This window comes from Dendropsophus ebraccatus, chromosome 5 (genome assembly GCF_027789765.1).
Source record: "Dendropsophus ebraccatus isolate aDenEbr1 chromosome 5, aDenEbr1.pat, whole genome shotgun sequence".
NCBI lineage: Eukaryota > Metazoa > Chordata > Amphibia > Anura > Hylidae > Dendropsophus > Dendropsophus ebraccatus.
In genome coordinates this window covers 87,673,768-87,690,341 of record NC_091458.1, presented here as the reverse complement: position 1 = coordinate 87,690,341, position 16,574 = coordinate 87,673,768, and the positions used below count along the sequence as shown (strand labels likewise).

The 16,574-nt window shown below is 43.9% G+C and overlaps 1 protein-coding gene across 1 annotated transcript in view; it reads right to left on the bottom strand.

Moving 5' to 3' along the window:
• The window catches only part of GPC6 (glypican 6), a 411,403-nt gene that overhangs the window by 281,442 nt on the left and 113,387 nt on the right, over positions 1–16,574 (bottom strand). The gene's annotated exons all lie outside the window — the stretch shown is intronic.

The window sequence follows — 16,574 nt, the reverse complement described above, 5'->3', positions numbered from 1 at the left end:
ACCAGTGCAACCAGGCGGTGGGGAAAGCAAATCGTATGCTGGGGTGTATAGCTAGAGGTATAACCAGTAGGAAGAGGGAGATTGTGATCCCGCTGTATAGAGCTCTGGTGAGGCCACATCTGGAATACTGTGTCCAGTTCTGGAGACCTCACCTAAAAAAGGACATTGATAAAATAGAACGGGTCCAAAGACGAGCTACAAAAATGGTGGAGGGTGTGAGGCATAAACCATATCAGGAAAGACTTAAGGATTTGAATCTGTATAGTCTGGAGGAAAGACGGGAAAGGGGGGACATGATTGAAACCTTTAAGTATGTTAAGGGACTAAATAAGGTTCAAGAGGGGAGTGTTTTTAGTAAAAAACTGAGCTCAAGAACAAGAGGACACAGTGAGAGGTTAGTTGGGGGAAAGATCAGAAGCAATGTAAGAAAATATTATTTTACTGAAAGAGTGGTAGATACCTGGAACAAACTTCCAGCAGAGGTGGTTGGTAAATCTACAATAACAGAATTTAAACACGCCTGGGATAGACATATATCTATCCTAAGATAATAAGGAAGAAAATACTAAAAGGGCGGACTAGATGGACCCAGTGGTCTTTTTCTGCCGACAATCTTCTATGTTTCTATGTTTCTATGACACGGGTGGAGACATGCGCCCGCATCAGTCCGCCGGCGGGTGCCAGCTGCGGAATGCACAAAGGGTTATCCTTCGCCATTCCGCAGTGTGCACGTACCCTAAATCTGTAAGTGTACCCTGAGGTACTCTCACAGAGTTTGGAGAATTTCACGCCATACCGTGATCTCTTATTGGGACGGTACTGGCGGAAAAGACGTGTCTGGGAGGCAGCGTACGCTACGCTACCCCCCAGACATGTCACTGGATGATGAGGATGATGAGGATGAATGGAGGAAAGAAGGATCCCCCCATTCATCCTTACTGGCTGTTTCGGTGTCGGAGGCAATAATAACGTATGCGTCCGACACCGAAAACACCCTGGGGGCCATCTTTATATGGGGACTAGTATATGGGGTATGTAGTGGTGTAGTGTAAAACTTTATTCAATGTAGTGTGGTGTAATGTAGTGTTTTTTTACGTGTTTTTTTACAGTAAGTATATAAAAAAAAAACCTACGCCAACAAAGGAGTTGCTGATAAATGCCGCACTTATGTGCGGCACTTATAAGCAGACCGTGGCAGTAGAATATAGAAAAAAAACACCCTACGCCAAAAAGGAGGAGTTGCTGATTAGCAGCGCACTTTCGTGAGATGCTGATCAACACTCAGCGGCGATAGGGTGCGGAAAATAGAAAAAAAAAATTTTGAAAAAAAAATAAAAAATTTGAAAAAAAAACAAAAAACTTTTTCTACATTCTGAACATCCCTGTAGCTGCTGATAAGTGTATTACACATATCAGCCGCTAGAGGGCAGCAGAGCGCAAAATACGGAAAAAGCCGACGCTGGAGCCGAAAATAGCCGAGAGAAGCCGAACGTGACGTCACGGAGGAAGCCGAAGACCCAAACGAACACGAGGACGCCGCGAACCCGGAAGACGCCGATCAGGAGCCCGGGACAGGTGAGTAATGTACAAATACCTGCTCTGGACCCCTCGGCTACCTAGCTGAGGGGTCCAGGGCAGGTATTTACTATTTTGTGGGACTCTGATCGCCGTGCCACCGGCCAGATGGCCGTGAACGGCCGGCCGTTCACAGCGATCGGGCCGGTGGCACGGTGACCACCATTACTTTTTACAGTAATGTCGGTCGGTGCCGTCCTCGGTTCCGATCGCCGCTATTGGCTGATCTGAATTGATCAGCCTATAGCGGCGATCGTAAGCACGGGGGGTGTTAACCACCCCCCCGTGCCGTGAAGCTAAGATGGCCTGCTATGATTTATAGCAGGCCATCTTCCCCGACCACTGTGTGTGAACACACAGCGATCGGGGAAACATCGGGCGTACCTATACGCCCGTTTGCGTTAAAGCCCACCCTGCGGGGGCGTATAGGTACGCCCGATGTCGTTAAGGGGTTAATGGATCCAGCACCGGATAAACGGACAGGCACTATGTCAGAAGGCTACAAGATATACTCTAACATACACCCTGCCCGGTGATAAGGCGGCACTATTAACCCGGCAAAAACGTCAACGTGTCCCACTGAAAGCAATGGGATCAGTGCTTGTCTACTGCACAGGAGGGAAATGCTGCCAGATCACCAAATAAATGTAAACCTGGCCTAACAGACCTGAATAAGGAATCTATCATGAAATGTTCCCCAATAGTATCTAACATATAATTATACATCACATAAATTATTGTAAACCAGCCATGACAATATGGCATACATAACTATATCCCAACAGTTAAAATATTGCTCAGAAAACTATATACCAACAGTGAGTACTGTATGTGGCACAGAGTGTACACCAGCAGCAAATATATTGCACACCTAACTACATACCTGCAGTTAATATATCACACAGGCCGATACTCCTCAATATGTCTACCCCTCAAGCAGCTGAAATCCAAACTGCCTACACTTCTTTCTTCCCAACGTCATCTGTCAGACGTCCTCCCATGCTCTGAAGTTGGCAGGTTCAACTTTTGACTAAAATATTGGGGCACCATTAGGGGAGGTTGGCACCCTCATCCACTCCTCAAGTAGCCCAAAACACCCTCCCACCTGCCACAAAGCAATATTAAACAGCATAGCTTTAATATATAAGGAAAGCTAATTAAAAAAGGAAGTAAGCTAATTAAAATTCTTATGATAACTGAAGTTAAACTAGAGAAATCTAAAACATTCCATGTTAAATAACAAAGAAACTGAAGCTATGCAATGCTTATGCCAGAAAAGGACCATACAGAACTGTACATTTTGAAAACCTATCAAAAAACTGCTTTAAATGAGACATTGTGCATAGCAGTTTGGAGTACTCACAACTGAAAAGACAACCACACTTTAAAGACTGACATTGACATAACTTTGCCACAAGCAACTAAAGTAATTATGACACCTCATTTTAGTACAGCTGAAATGACTCGATAAGAAGCCATGACAAACGGCATATCACATAACGTGAGCGGTTTTATCAGTGGAACACTAAATCAGCATGTACTGTGTTTCTGCAGTTCTCTTAAATCTTGCAATAACAGAACACTTTATGTGTCAAGTAAGTGTATTGCTGACAACTTATTACAACAAGATACAACTCTCGCTGATATCCAGTTTTCTGTAAAGTCCCTGTAAATATATAATGGTCTTATAGACTTTATTAAGAGATTTATTGTATGTTAGCTCCCTTCTGCCGCACTGATTTTGGAGTCTGCACTTCCTAGCCTTTGAAGAATGTTTTAGATTATTTTTGGTCGAGTTTTTTTTATTTTTTAATTACTTTTCAACTAATGTCATTTTTACCTTTGTGCATTTTTTTAACCCTGCATTTACTTTGCAGAATAAAAGCTTTTATATTTTAATAATTTGGTAAAGTCACCCAAACAACAATGATATATATATATATATATATATATATATATATATATATATATATATATATATATATATATAATTTTAATAAGATAAATGGAAGGAAGGGGGGGTAGCCGCCCTTGGGAACTTGAACTATTGGTTACCTGTTCTTGCATGGATTGCATAGATGGAGCACTAATAATAATGTTTACGTAGAGCCAATGAATTTCACAGCACTTTACAATTCTGATGACACCTAAACAGACAATAAGATATTACAGAATTACAAACTAATTATTTAAACAAAAGGATTGAGGCCCCTGCTTGCAAAAGCTTACAGTCTATGAGCAATGGGTTGAGACAAAGGCAGAAAGTGCTTTATATGTATAATGGTCCAACCATCATATCTAAACAGTATAGTACACATAATGGATGAGGTCATGTTTTGAGGATAGCTCATACAAATAACACCTGTCATTATACCTGATGCAGTTAGGCCATGAGTACTGGAATTAATAGGCACTGATTTAGGAAATGTTGTACACCCTTCTAAAGAAATTAGTCTTTAGGGCATGCTTAAAATTGTGGGTGTTGGGAATGAGTCTTTGGGTATCGAATTCCAGTCAAGTCTTGGAATTGAGAAGTTCAATTTATGGAGGAATAAGGTTAAAGTAACTCTTTACACAATCTGACCCCCCACAAACCGCTTGTACCTTTAAATAGCTGCTTTTAATTCAAGATCTAGTAACACAAAGTTCAGTTCGGCACACTAGATATCTTGCCGGTGGTGCAAAGAGATAGCAGCCGGTCCCATATATCGCATGAAATCAATTTCTCGGCACTCACCAATATGCTGAATTCATATTTATTGCATCTTCAAGATGAAATCAAATGAATACAGCAGGTGATGCAGTTATTGTCCTAAAAAAAACGTTTCAGTGTCAGTGACACCTAAAAAAAAACATTTAAACTTGCACCCTGTGTCAAATTGGCGTTGTCTAGAGTGTATTAGGTTTAGACTTGCACCACCCCTCCATCCTTCCTCTCCGCCCTCTACGCCATTAGGAGCACCCCAGACACCTGTCTGAACACTGCACAGGTGCTGTATTGTTAAAGCACCTGTGCAGTGTTCAGACAGGTGATGAATAGAAAAAAAGCTGCCCTGGGGCATTCCTAATGGTGAAGAGGGTGGGGAGGAGGGTCGGAGAGGTGGTGCACAGACACTCTAGGCCATGCCAATTTGACACAGGGCTGCAAGCTTAAAAGTATTTTTTTTAAACAATAACTGCATCACCTGTCGTACAGACCCCAGAACAGATCTTGAATTAAAAGCAGCTATAAGAAGGCTATAAGAAGTGGCTAGGAGGGGGTAGAGACCAGGTAGGGTAGTAAACATAGATAGGGTAGTTAACATAGAAAAAAAGAGGAGATGGGGGGGGGGGGGATGGTGAAATGGATGGTGAGGAAAGTGAGTCTGGCTGCTACCTTTAGAATGGACTGGATAGGGGCTAGTTTAGAGAAGAGAAGGCCAAATAGTAAGAACTGCAGTAGTCTACACGAGAACAACAATGAGGTCTTTAGCAGTTTCAACAGTAAGAAAAGGACAGATTCTGGAGATGTGCAGGTGACAAGAGCATGCACTTCACTGGATATAGGCTGCAAAAGAAAGGAGACATGGTAGTGCTTCACACAAAGACAGAAATGCCAGGCTTTAGAAGGTTAGTAGACGGAGGAAATACAAGAGGGTGGGGGATATAAAGCCCATGCTCATACATCTGCAAAAAGTCACAGGTTTTTACACAAACCGACTGGTTGCTACACTTGGTCTGGTGTAGACTTCTTAGGCTGCTGCTCGGATGGGTCATGGGTCATAGGGGTATGCCTGTCTAGATAAATGCTGCCCAAGAAGTTACCCAGAGCTCACTTCCCAAGAAATCTGCCTAAAGTATGGGCCTAAATCCTTACTTTCTAACATGTGACCAATACACAGCAATGTTAAACCTTGCACTGACAATATACCTCAGTATACAGTGGTCCCTCAACTAAGTAAATTGGTTGCAGGACAACCATTGTATGCTGAAACTATTGTTTGTTGAGACCAAAAATCTATGGAAAACTGGTAATTGGTTCTTAATCCCCCAAAATGAGAAAAAAATAACATTTAAAAGAAAATAGGCAGCTAACTAATCTGGATACAGCAAATTCTTACAACAGTCAGAAAGAGCTACAAGAGACCCTAAATTACTTTCTATGTAAAAGACTGGAGAATTTCAGGTCCTGTACAGGTCACGCAGGGTCCCATCAAAATGAAATGAATCAGCGCTCAACTGGTGCCCAAAGGCACAACTCATCCTGGCACAGGTAAAGAGCAGTAGAGGACATGTAGTATCACACTGTACCGTAGAAAGACGCTGCTAGACAGTCAATAAGTGCATATTAGTGATAAGCGAACATGCTCGTCCGAGCTTGGTACTCGTTCGAGTATTAGGGTACTCGATGGTACTCGTTACTCTGACGAGCATCTCGCGAAATCTCATCATCCGTTTCCTGTAAATTTTGGGGCTTTTTCTCAGCCAACAAAGATGCAGGACACTGTTTGGTACATCCTGCGATCACGTGGGACCCATAAATGTCGATAGCAGTGATTGGTTGGCCAGATCAGATGACCCTGCCATAAAAAATCTCGGCCGCCGAGGCTCGGCTCACATGCATGCTGGAAGAGATTAGGGACAGAGCATACAGACCCCTAAGAAGTCATATCTAAGTTCACTACTGCTTGCACAGTGTAAAGGGGGTGTCACAGAGTGTATAGGTGCAGCCACCAACAGATTGTATCCCACAGCCCCCCAAAAAACTAGTGGGACCACTAGTATATTTTCTGATTTCTGTATTTCTTACTCAAGGCATATCTAAGCTCCATACTGTGCAGTGTCCATACTGTGCAGGGGTAAGGGTAGAGGACGAGGGCGTGAGGTTCCAAGCGATGCAGTTGGCAGAGGCTGTGGTTCAGGGCAGGGTGACACAGCAGCCCCCGTTGAGGAGGGAGCAGTGGCACACTGCAGACGTTCACTCCCTAGCTTCTTCTCGCAACTTACGGGGTCTCAGGGTACACCACTATTAAAACCGCAACAGCGTGAACAGGTAATCATGTGGATAGGGGATAATGTGTCCAGTAACTTATCCATCACCCAGTCTTCCACGCAGTCCACCCACGCTATTCAAGGGAGTGGAACCCTTGCTCCAGCAGCTTAGCCTCCTTCTTCACAGCCTGGCGCCTCCAGGGAAAGAAGGGATTCAGTCTGAGCAAGCGCAGCAGTCGATCTGTCCCGATGCCCAAACTATGCAGCTCACGCAGTCAGTGGGTGATGAGAGTGGGGACTTGCAAGCGGGGTTGGAAGAGATGTCTGATGATGACGATGAGACCCGGTTGTCAGACAGTGAGGTTGTTGTCATAGATGTAATGTAAAAGTGGGGAGCAGAGTGAGTAATTGGAGGAAGAGCTGGTGGATGAGGACGAGGTGACTGACCTGAGCTGGGTGGATAAGCCTAGTGAAGACAGTGCTTCTGAGGGGGAGGCAAGTTCACCCGCAGGACCGGTTGGAAGAAGAAGAGGGGTGGGCAGAAGGAGAAGCAGGGGCAGAGTGAGTAGATCAGCAACTGTTTCACGAAGTCAATATCCCGTGGCCAGGCCTAGATGTTCCCAAGTCTAGAGGTTTTTTAAAGAAAGTGCGGATGACCGAAGGACTGTAGCGTGTAATGTGTGCCACGCAAGGATCAGCAGAGGAGCCACCACTACCAGCCTAACCCCTACCAGCTTGCTCAGGCATATGAGTGCTAAACACCCCACTTAGTGGAACCAAGGCCGTTTAGTGACTGCAAGTCGTACCCCTTCTGGCTCTGTCAGTCCCCCGCCCAGGTCCCAGGCATGAGTACCTCCCACCCTACACACACACCCCTTCACCTCCACTATGCTCTACACCCTCCAGTAAGGTGTCCAAGCGCATCATTGAACTGTCCCAGACCTTTGAACGAAAGTGCAAATACACTGCCGTTTACCCGCATGCACAAGCCTTAAATGTGCACATAGGTAAACTGCTGAGCCTGGAGATGCTGCCCTATCGGCTGGTAGAGGCAGAGACTTTTAGGAACCTCATGATGGTGGCTGTCCCCCAGTACTCTGTCCCTAGCCGCAAATACTTTTCACGGTGTGCCGTCCCAGCCCTACACCAGCACATGTCGGATAACATCATCCGTGCCCTGACCAACGCAGTCAGTGACAAGGTCCACCTAACCACGGACACGTGGACAAGTGCTGGTGGGCAGGGACACTATATATCCCTGATGGAACATTGGGTCAACTTGGTGGAGGCTGGGACAGAGTCTGACCCTGGTTCCGCTCATGTGCTGCCCACACCGAAGTTTGCGGGACCTAACTCGGTCGCGGTCTCTTATGATTTGTGTACCTCTTTCTCCTCCTCTTCTTCCTTCTCCTCTCTATTACCCTTCTTAAGCATGTCACCTCCATTTCGTAGCGCTAGCTGCATCAACACTGCAGTGGGTAACACCAACAGGCAGTGTTGAAACTGTTCAGCTTAGGCGACAAGAGGCACACAGCCCAGGAGCTGTTGCAGGGCATCACGGCGCAGACAGATCTTTGGCTCGCGCCACGGAGCCTCAAACCAGGCATGGTTGTGTGTGACAACAGGCGGAACCTGGTGGCGGCTCTGCAACTTGCCAGCCTCCCACTATGCCTGGCCCACGTGTTCAAGCTAGTGGTGCAGCGGTTCCTTAAGACCTACCCTAATTTGGCTGACTTGCTCACCAAGGTGCGGCGCATCTGTGCGCATTTCCGCAAGTCAACCACAGATGCTGCCACCCTTAGGGCAGTGCAAAGGCGCTTGCAACTGCCGGCTCACAGACTGCTGTGCGACATGCCCACGTAGTGGAATTCCACCTTTCAGATGGTAGCCAGGGTTTACCAGCAATGCAGAGCCATTATGGAATGCCAGATGTCAACCTCGGTAAGAAGCGGTAGTTAGGTTAGTCAGCTACCTCAAATCTACAATGAGGAGTGGACGTGGATGTCTGCTGTCAGGTACTGGGCCCCTTTGAGGAGTCAAAACAGATGGTCAGCGGCAATGCTGCCCTCATCAGCCTCACCATCCCGCTGCTGTGTCTGCTTCAAACCTCCCTGTGCAGCCTGAAGTCTGAGACTTTGCCTTTGTCTCAGGAGATGGGTGAAGAACATCCGCCGCTAGATAGCCAGACCACCCTGACGTCAGTTTCTCACCACGGAGTAAAGGATGAGGAGGATGAAGAAGAGGAGAAGGAGGAGCAGACTGCTGCCGCGACTGAAGAGGGTACCCATGCTCAATCCTTAGTTGTTGAGCGTGTATGGCCTGAAGAGGAGGAATTGGTGGAGGAGGATGGAGAGAAAATTGAGCCTATTTAGAAGAGGGAGTTCTTGCATGTTAGGACCCTGGTGCACATGACTGACTTGTTATGTTAGGCTGTCTTTCTCGTGACCCTCGGGTTAAAAATTTTTTTGGCAACACCGATTACTGGGTGTTCACCCTCCTGGACCCTCGGTACAAACAGAACTTTCCCACTCTCATTCCTGACGAAGAATGCAGTATGAGAGTGAATCAATATCAACAGGCCCTGGTGCAGAAGCTGAAAATGTACTTCCCATCTGAGACCACTAGCGCCAGAAGACGTAGTTCTGTGGTCCAAAGAGCGGGGGAGAGGAGGGGTGGAGCAGGCAGCTTGTCAAGGGGCAGGGGAACACTCTCCAAGGCCTTGGACAGTTGCATGGCACCCCATCAAGACTATGTCAACCATCCCCACTCTAGACAAATTAGGGGGGAGGCCTTCAGAAAGATGGTGAAGGAGTACTTTGCTGACCATACCAATGTCTTTCCCTATCACTCTGCTACATACAACTACTGGGTCGCAAAACTGGATACGTGGCCCGAACTGGCGATTTATGCCTTGAAGGTGCTGGGCTGCCCTGCCGCTAGCGTGTTGTCAGAGAGGGTCTTCAGTGCAGCTGGTGCCATCATCACTGATTAGCGCACCCGCCAGTCAACTGACAGCGCTGACAGGCTGACGTTTATAAAAATGAACAAAGCCTGGATTTCACCTGAATTCAACTGTCCACCTGGGGACAATAGCTCATTATGAAGATTTTTGGTATCTCCTCTCCTCCTCCTCCAATTCTCAGCCAACAGCCAAGTCTTCTTCCGCCATGCTGTGTCTGGCCTAATTTTTTGGAGGCTCACTTGCTACCTCACTCACTTTTAATGGTTCTCTGTGTCCTCACTGCCATGCTCTGACGTCACTACGTCTGCAGAGGAGCGGGACTGGTTGCTGGGGGCCTGCCGATCACGTCCCCGGCAACCAGCCAGCTGTGTTATTTTTTTTTTGTGTAGCCGTGGCCAAGGCCTCACCACCCCCGGTCGATCGGCATCAGGTGTACCCTTGATGGTGACTGACAGCTGGCCTAGCCAGTCAGCTGTCAGCACCTAGGTTCTTGTTCACTATAAATCCCAGCCCCTGGCCTCACTTTAATTTTTTGGGAGGCTCACTTGCTTCCTCACTCACTTTTAATGGTTCTCTGTGTGCTCACAGCCATGCTGTGTCTGGCCTAATTTTTGGGAGGCTCACTTGCTACCTCACTTACTTTTAATGGTTCTCTGTGTGCTCACTGCAATGCTGTGTCTGGCCTAATTTTTTGGAGGCTCACTTGCTACCTCACTCACTTTTAATGGTTCTCTGTGTCCTCACTGCCATGCTCTGACGTCACTACGTCTGCAGAGGAGCGGGACTGGTTGCTGAAGGCCCGCCGATCGCATCCCCAACAACCAGCCAGCTGTGTTATCTTTTTTTTGTGTATCCGTGGCCAGGGCCTCACCACCCCTGGCCGATCGGCATCAGGTGTACCCTTGATGGTGACAGCCAGTTAGCCAGACAGCCAGTTAGCTGTCAGCATCTAGATTCGTTTCCACTATAAATCCCAGCCCCTGGCCTCACTCCAATTTTTGGGAGGCTCACTTGCTTCCTCACTCACTTTTAATGGTTCTCTGTGTGCTCACTGCTATGCTGTGTCTGGCCTAATTTTTGGGAGGCTCACTAGCTACCGCTTCTACCTTGGTCACTCTGTCCTCACCGCCACGCTGTGTCAGGCTAAATTTTGGGGTGGTTCATATGCTACCTCTGTTTTTAATGGTTCTCTGTGTCCTCACTGCCATGCTGTTTCAGGCAAAGTTTTTGGGTGGTTCATCAGATGCTACCTCTGTTTTAATGGTTCCCTGTGTTCTCACTGCCATGCTGTGTCAGGCTGAGTTTTTGGGTGTTTGCCCAGAATTTGGCATAATGGTGCCATTAGGCAGCCTCAGAGGCATCCATACATGCTGCCCTTGCTGTTTCCTGTCCATTTCCGTGGTGTTTCCATCATTTTCTGAGGTTGACGGGTTTTCACACAACCTTCCCTCTACCAAACTTGGGTTCCCTGCAAAAATGCTCAAGTTTCCCTTTGACTTCAATGGGGTTCGTTACTCGAAACGAGCACTCGAGTATCAGGAGATATTCGTCTCGAGTAACGAGCACCCGAGCATTTTAGTACTTGCTCATCACTAGTGCATATACTTCACTAATACTGGGGTTTTACCAGTGAAATGGCAACTTTCATCAGTCGATCAGCTAGTTTTTTTTTACATTTGCCGTGGATCCTGACTGTCTGTAGAATTGTATGTTGAGTCTGGTCTCAAGTTACGATGGTCCAAAAAGGACCATTGTATCTTGAGGCCATTGTAAGTTGAAAATATTGTATCTTGAGGCCATTGTAAGTTGAGGGATCACTGTATACTGTTAAGCAGTGTTTGTCAGTGTGGCAAATATAATAGTTGGTGAATGCTGCCATGGCTAAAGTAAAATAACAGTACAAACACAAAACATATGATACCTAAACACAGTTTAAATTGCTCAGTAAATTATTCCCCAACCACACAACAACTTTAGACTGGAATACAGATACCAGGACACTGCACATCATACTATAGTTTTGTTAATATTTTTTAAATTAGTATATATATATATATATATATATATATATATATATATATATGTATATATATATATACATACACAGTGGTACTTCGGTTCTCAAACTGCTTGGAAAGCAAACTGTATTTTTAAGGAAAGCTTGCTTTGGCTCTCAAACTCTTGCTCAGTTCTCAAACACTTTTTAGGCACCCAGTCTTAAAGTACAGTAATACCGCGATACTCCAACGCAAATTTACTAAGTAACGTTCAGAATTCAGAACTTTGTTTGGTATCTGAATATTTTTGTGAGTGTGGATGGTGGGTTGTACCTGGTGAGTTTAGCACTGGTGAGGCTTCACATACAGTACAGTACAGTACAGTATAAATCTGCGTTCACACTACGTATATTTCAGTCAGTATTGTGGTCCTCATATTGCAACCAAAACCAGGAGTGGATTAAAAACACAGAAAGGATCTTTTCACAGTAAATAACTGCCATTATTTCAATATAACAGCCGTTGTTTTAAAATAACAGCAAATATTTGCGGCCATTTAAATGGCGGCCATCCACTCAATTTCAACATTGTGTGAACATAGCCTTTCTGTGTATTCAATCCACTCCTGGTTTTGGTTGCAATATGAGGACCACAATACTGACTGAAATATATGTAGTGTGAACCCAGCCTAAGGCTGCGTTCACACTACGTATATTTCAGTCAGTATTGCAACCAAAACCAGGAGTGGATTAAAAACACAGAAAGGATCTGTTCACACAATGTTGAAATTGAGTGGATGGCTGCCATATAACAGTAAATAACTGCCATTATTTCAATATAACAGCCGTTGTTTTAAAATAACAGCAAATATTTGCCATTATATGGCGGCCATCCACTCAATTTCAACATTGTGTGAACATAGCCTTTCTGTGTTTTTAATCCACTCCTGGTTTTGGTTGCAATACTGACTGAAATATACGCAGTGTGAACCCAGCCTAAGACTGCTGGAGTGCATATACAGTACAGTAGTAGTACAGTCAGTGCACCACCATCTCCCATCCTCTACTATACAAGACTGCTGGAGTGCATATACAGTACAGTAGTAGTAGTACAGCCAGTGTACCACAATCTCCCATCCTGTACTGTATAAGATTGCTGAATTGCATATACTGTACTGTAGTAGTACAGCCGGTGCACCACCATCTCCTATCCTGTACTGTATAGGACTGCTGGAGTGCATATACAGTACCGTAGTAGTACAGTCAGTGCACACCATCTCCCATCTGTTACAGGGCTGGGGTGCGGGGCCTCTATACAGTGAGGAATGAGAAGTTAGTGACTGCTGTACTATAATTGCTGATTTTGTTTGAATTGCTGATTTTGAATGTTTCTTGTATATAATGTACTGTACTGTAATATATATATATATATATATATATATATATATATATATATATATATACATATATATATTTATTTATTTTTTAATTTATTTTTTTTTTAAACTGGAGACTTTTTGGACAGCAAAAACTAGAGCTAAATTAGCCATAGTAGCAGTATATTATACAGTGCTTGAGTAAAAGGGCTTCTAAAGTAAAAAATCCTGAAATAGTCTCCAAGGCCACTATGGATACTATAGCAGTTTCTTTCATGTGTGATCATTTTAAGTGGCTAGTTTGATAGTTATTTTTGATTGCTTTCATGTCTCCACAATTTGAGGAGACAAATCACTAAACTGAGAGAGTCACATCATATTGAGGTCCCAAGCTTTAGCTTTCCCACAGGCTTCAGAAATTCTCTCAATTTCATGGTTGTCTGCACAGCTTTATTTACACTGAAACCCCTCTGCCATCAGCTTCCCAGCACAAACTAGAGATGATTTGTTGAAAATCTATTCCATATTATTTTTGAGGAAAATAAAGCTATTAGTCCCCAAAAGATTTCATGGTGTCAGCTAAGATTCGGCTGAACTGGAAATAAAATAATGACCAAGTAAATTAGATCAACAGAACACAGCGAGGTCTTATAAAACACATAGAATATTTCTGATTGTATTTCTGAGCTATTTACAAATACTATTATTGGATTTTTCTTTTATTAAGGAAAGCTATACACGCCTACAAGTTGCATGGACAATAGAAAACGACATAAGTCATAGTTCACATAAGCTGTTGTACACATTTGTCTATCCGCTCAGGTGTCAAGGCCTCAGCTATGGCTTTATGCTTTCTACTGCTTACAGAGAGATTGTGTAGGCTGTAAGTTCTGGCTGTAAGCTGAATGCTTGCACATTTGCTGCTCTTTATGATCATCATACATTCTGTTTATATATAGTTGACACAATATCAATATAGACAAACAGACATAAAAGATCCTAGCCTGAGAAAAAAAAACTACAACATAGTCCAAGCTTCTGGAGGGCCTCGGTTAGGCACAGTTTAGCCTCTCAACACATGATAGGAGTATTAGGGGGAGTACTCTCCTCATTTTGCACATTTTTAACTGAAATTATATATTTATCTGAGCAGGGGGTATCTGGCTTGAAGGGGTATTCTGCTCAAACATATGTTTCATATGTTGCTGGCAATATTGAGATGAACAAATCATTCCATACTTGTTATCATCTTATCAGTCTCCTTCCCCCAGTTCTGAGCTACTGTTTTGCTGAAAACACAAAAAACAATGTGTGAGCTGGTCTCTCTCTCTCTCTCTCTCTGCCCTGAAACCCCCTCCTCTCTTCTCCCTTTTAAGACAGCTGATGTAAAAAAAAAAGTCTCTGGCATTATCTGCAACTTTGTGGCTTCTTTAGAATGCTGAATGGGTTCATCTAAGGTCACGTTGCTGATCAGAGATGAGCAATTTAGATTAGTTTTGATTTGTACAAAGCAAAACTGATCTGCGCTCATCTCCCTCAGGCTGCTGGCAGATGGAGGATACCACCAGGGGACCGCTTGTACAAAGCAAGTTGCAGATAAAGCATGCCAGGTAATTTTTTACACTAGTTGTCTCAGAAGAAAGGGGGTAGGGGAAGATAGAGAGAAAAGCTCACAAGCAGAGTTATGTTTCTTCAGCAGAAAGCAGCAGCTCAGAACTGGGAGAAGGAGACTGATAAGGTAATAACAAGTATGGAATGAATTCTTAGTCTCACAAACTTGAAAACTTGAAACTTGAAAACATCAACTTAACTCCCCAGCTCCAGCACTGAGGCCTGCAGTCCTCCGCTCTGGTCCCTACCTGTTGGTGAGAATGAACCTGGGATGTGACATGGCAGGCCCACTCAGCCATGCAGGCAAAACACCACTACAGCTGCTGCATGGCTGAGCATGCCTGCCACATCATATTTTAGGTTCTTTCTGACCACCAAGAAGCAGCCAGAGCCAAAGCTGTGGACTGCAGGGATCAGTGCTGGAGCCAGGGAGGTAAGTGGATGTATTTGTTTTAACCCACCCCCTTCGTGGGCATATTAGAAAAAGGGTCCTGCCCGGACACTTCTTTGTTCTGTTCTCATTCAATACACCTGGAAATAACAGTTTAAAGTGTTATTGGACTTCAAAAAACATTTGTAACAAATATGTAAAAGGTTGGGGTCTTCGTGCTGAGACCCCCACTAATCACTAGCTAAAGCCAGTCGAAAAAACCCAACTGTGTACTCCACTGGCTGGCCTGCTGCAAGTAAGATTGTAAGTCTGTAGAGCCCATCTTCTGCAACAGGTTGAATCAAGCAGAAAATAGTGGAGTGAAGCACACAATGAATCACATCCCCATAGCTACATATAGAGCTAAACCTACCAAAACTTTGACATATCTGTGTGACACGTCAAACATTTTTAAGTGACAGTAACACTTTAAGGGTATGTTCACACTGAGTAAATCAGGCGGAATTCTGCAGCGGAAATCCCCCGTCTCAGTGTGCCATAGTCTGTCTATGGGAGAGTGTGTGCTGCCGCCGCGGAGGTGTGGTCACTCTCCCATGGAGAAGCATTCCACCTGATTTACTCAGTGTGAACATACCCTAAAGGATAAAATACTATCTTCATATGTATTGAGTGATAATGTTTGTACAAGATTTCAAAACCTACAATTCCAGGCATAGTCCATGGTAATGAGTGGCAGTCTCTGGAAAGATTAACCATTTATATGATATTCTGCAACCTCTTTTGCTCCACTAAATAATGTCCTTTCAGAACCTGTAGACTGTCATTCAGCCATCATCCATCAATAACAGAGTGATGTGCTTTTTATCATAGAATTTTCTGTAGTCACTTTAATAACTATAATACATGTGTAAGTAAATAAAACCTGACTATAAGGAAACCTTGGCTGCCGCTCAAGCATCTAATTTACTAACATGCGACCAATTTTACAGTTTGGATTGAGACCATCTTTAAGAAATTATTGGTGGTTTATTTCCTCGTAAACAAAATAAAAGTTCCTTTGTAACTAATTTTATGCATCCATTTTAATGGTATTTAATGATAATTCCTCTTTTAAGCATAGCGTGGTGAACTAGATTGTGATTTTCAATAAGCCGAATCTTTGAAGAGAACAAGAAGCCGGTTACAGCTTTCAGGCTTAATTGCGAGGCTGAATAAACTCCCTGGTGATTACAGATTACAGTCACAAATTTGTGGCAACAATTTAATGTTCTTTTTTTCTGGAAAATAAATGATTTCCATTCTGTGCAGGCCAATAATAAAGATCCATTCAGCAGTAGGCTAATATGCACACTCTGAGCATTAAGCAGCAGGTTTTTTTTTTTTTTTTTTACATTATGAGCAGCAAGAATCAATTTTATGTTCAAAAGACATTTTTTTTTATTGTTTCTCTCCTTAAAAGTTCTTGAGTTTCTGGCATTACATCTCTTAGGAGATTTGGTTAAATCACTCCGCATGGTGTAATGACAATTTATTATATAACAAATATATGATGTTTACTTTCTTCTGTTCCAGCACTGAAGTGCAATCTTGAAGCAAGAAAAATGTTGATATTAAATTGCTTAAATTTATTACAGGAAAAAAAAAAAATACTGCAAACAGAAACATTATGATCACTCAGTATAGCGGTCAATT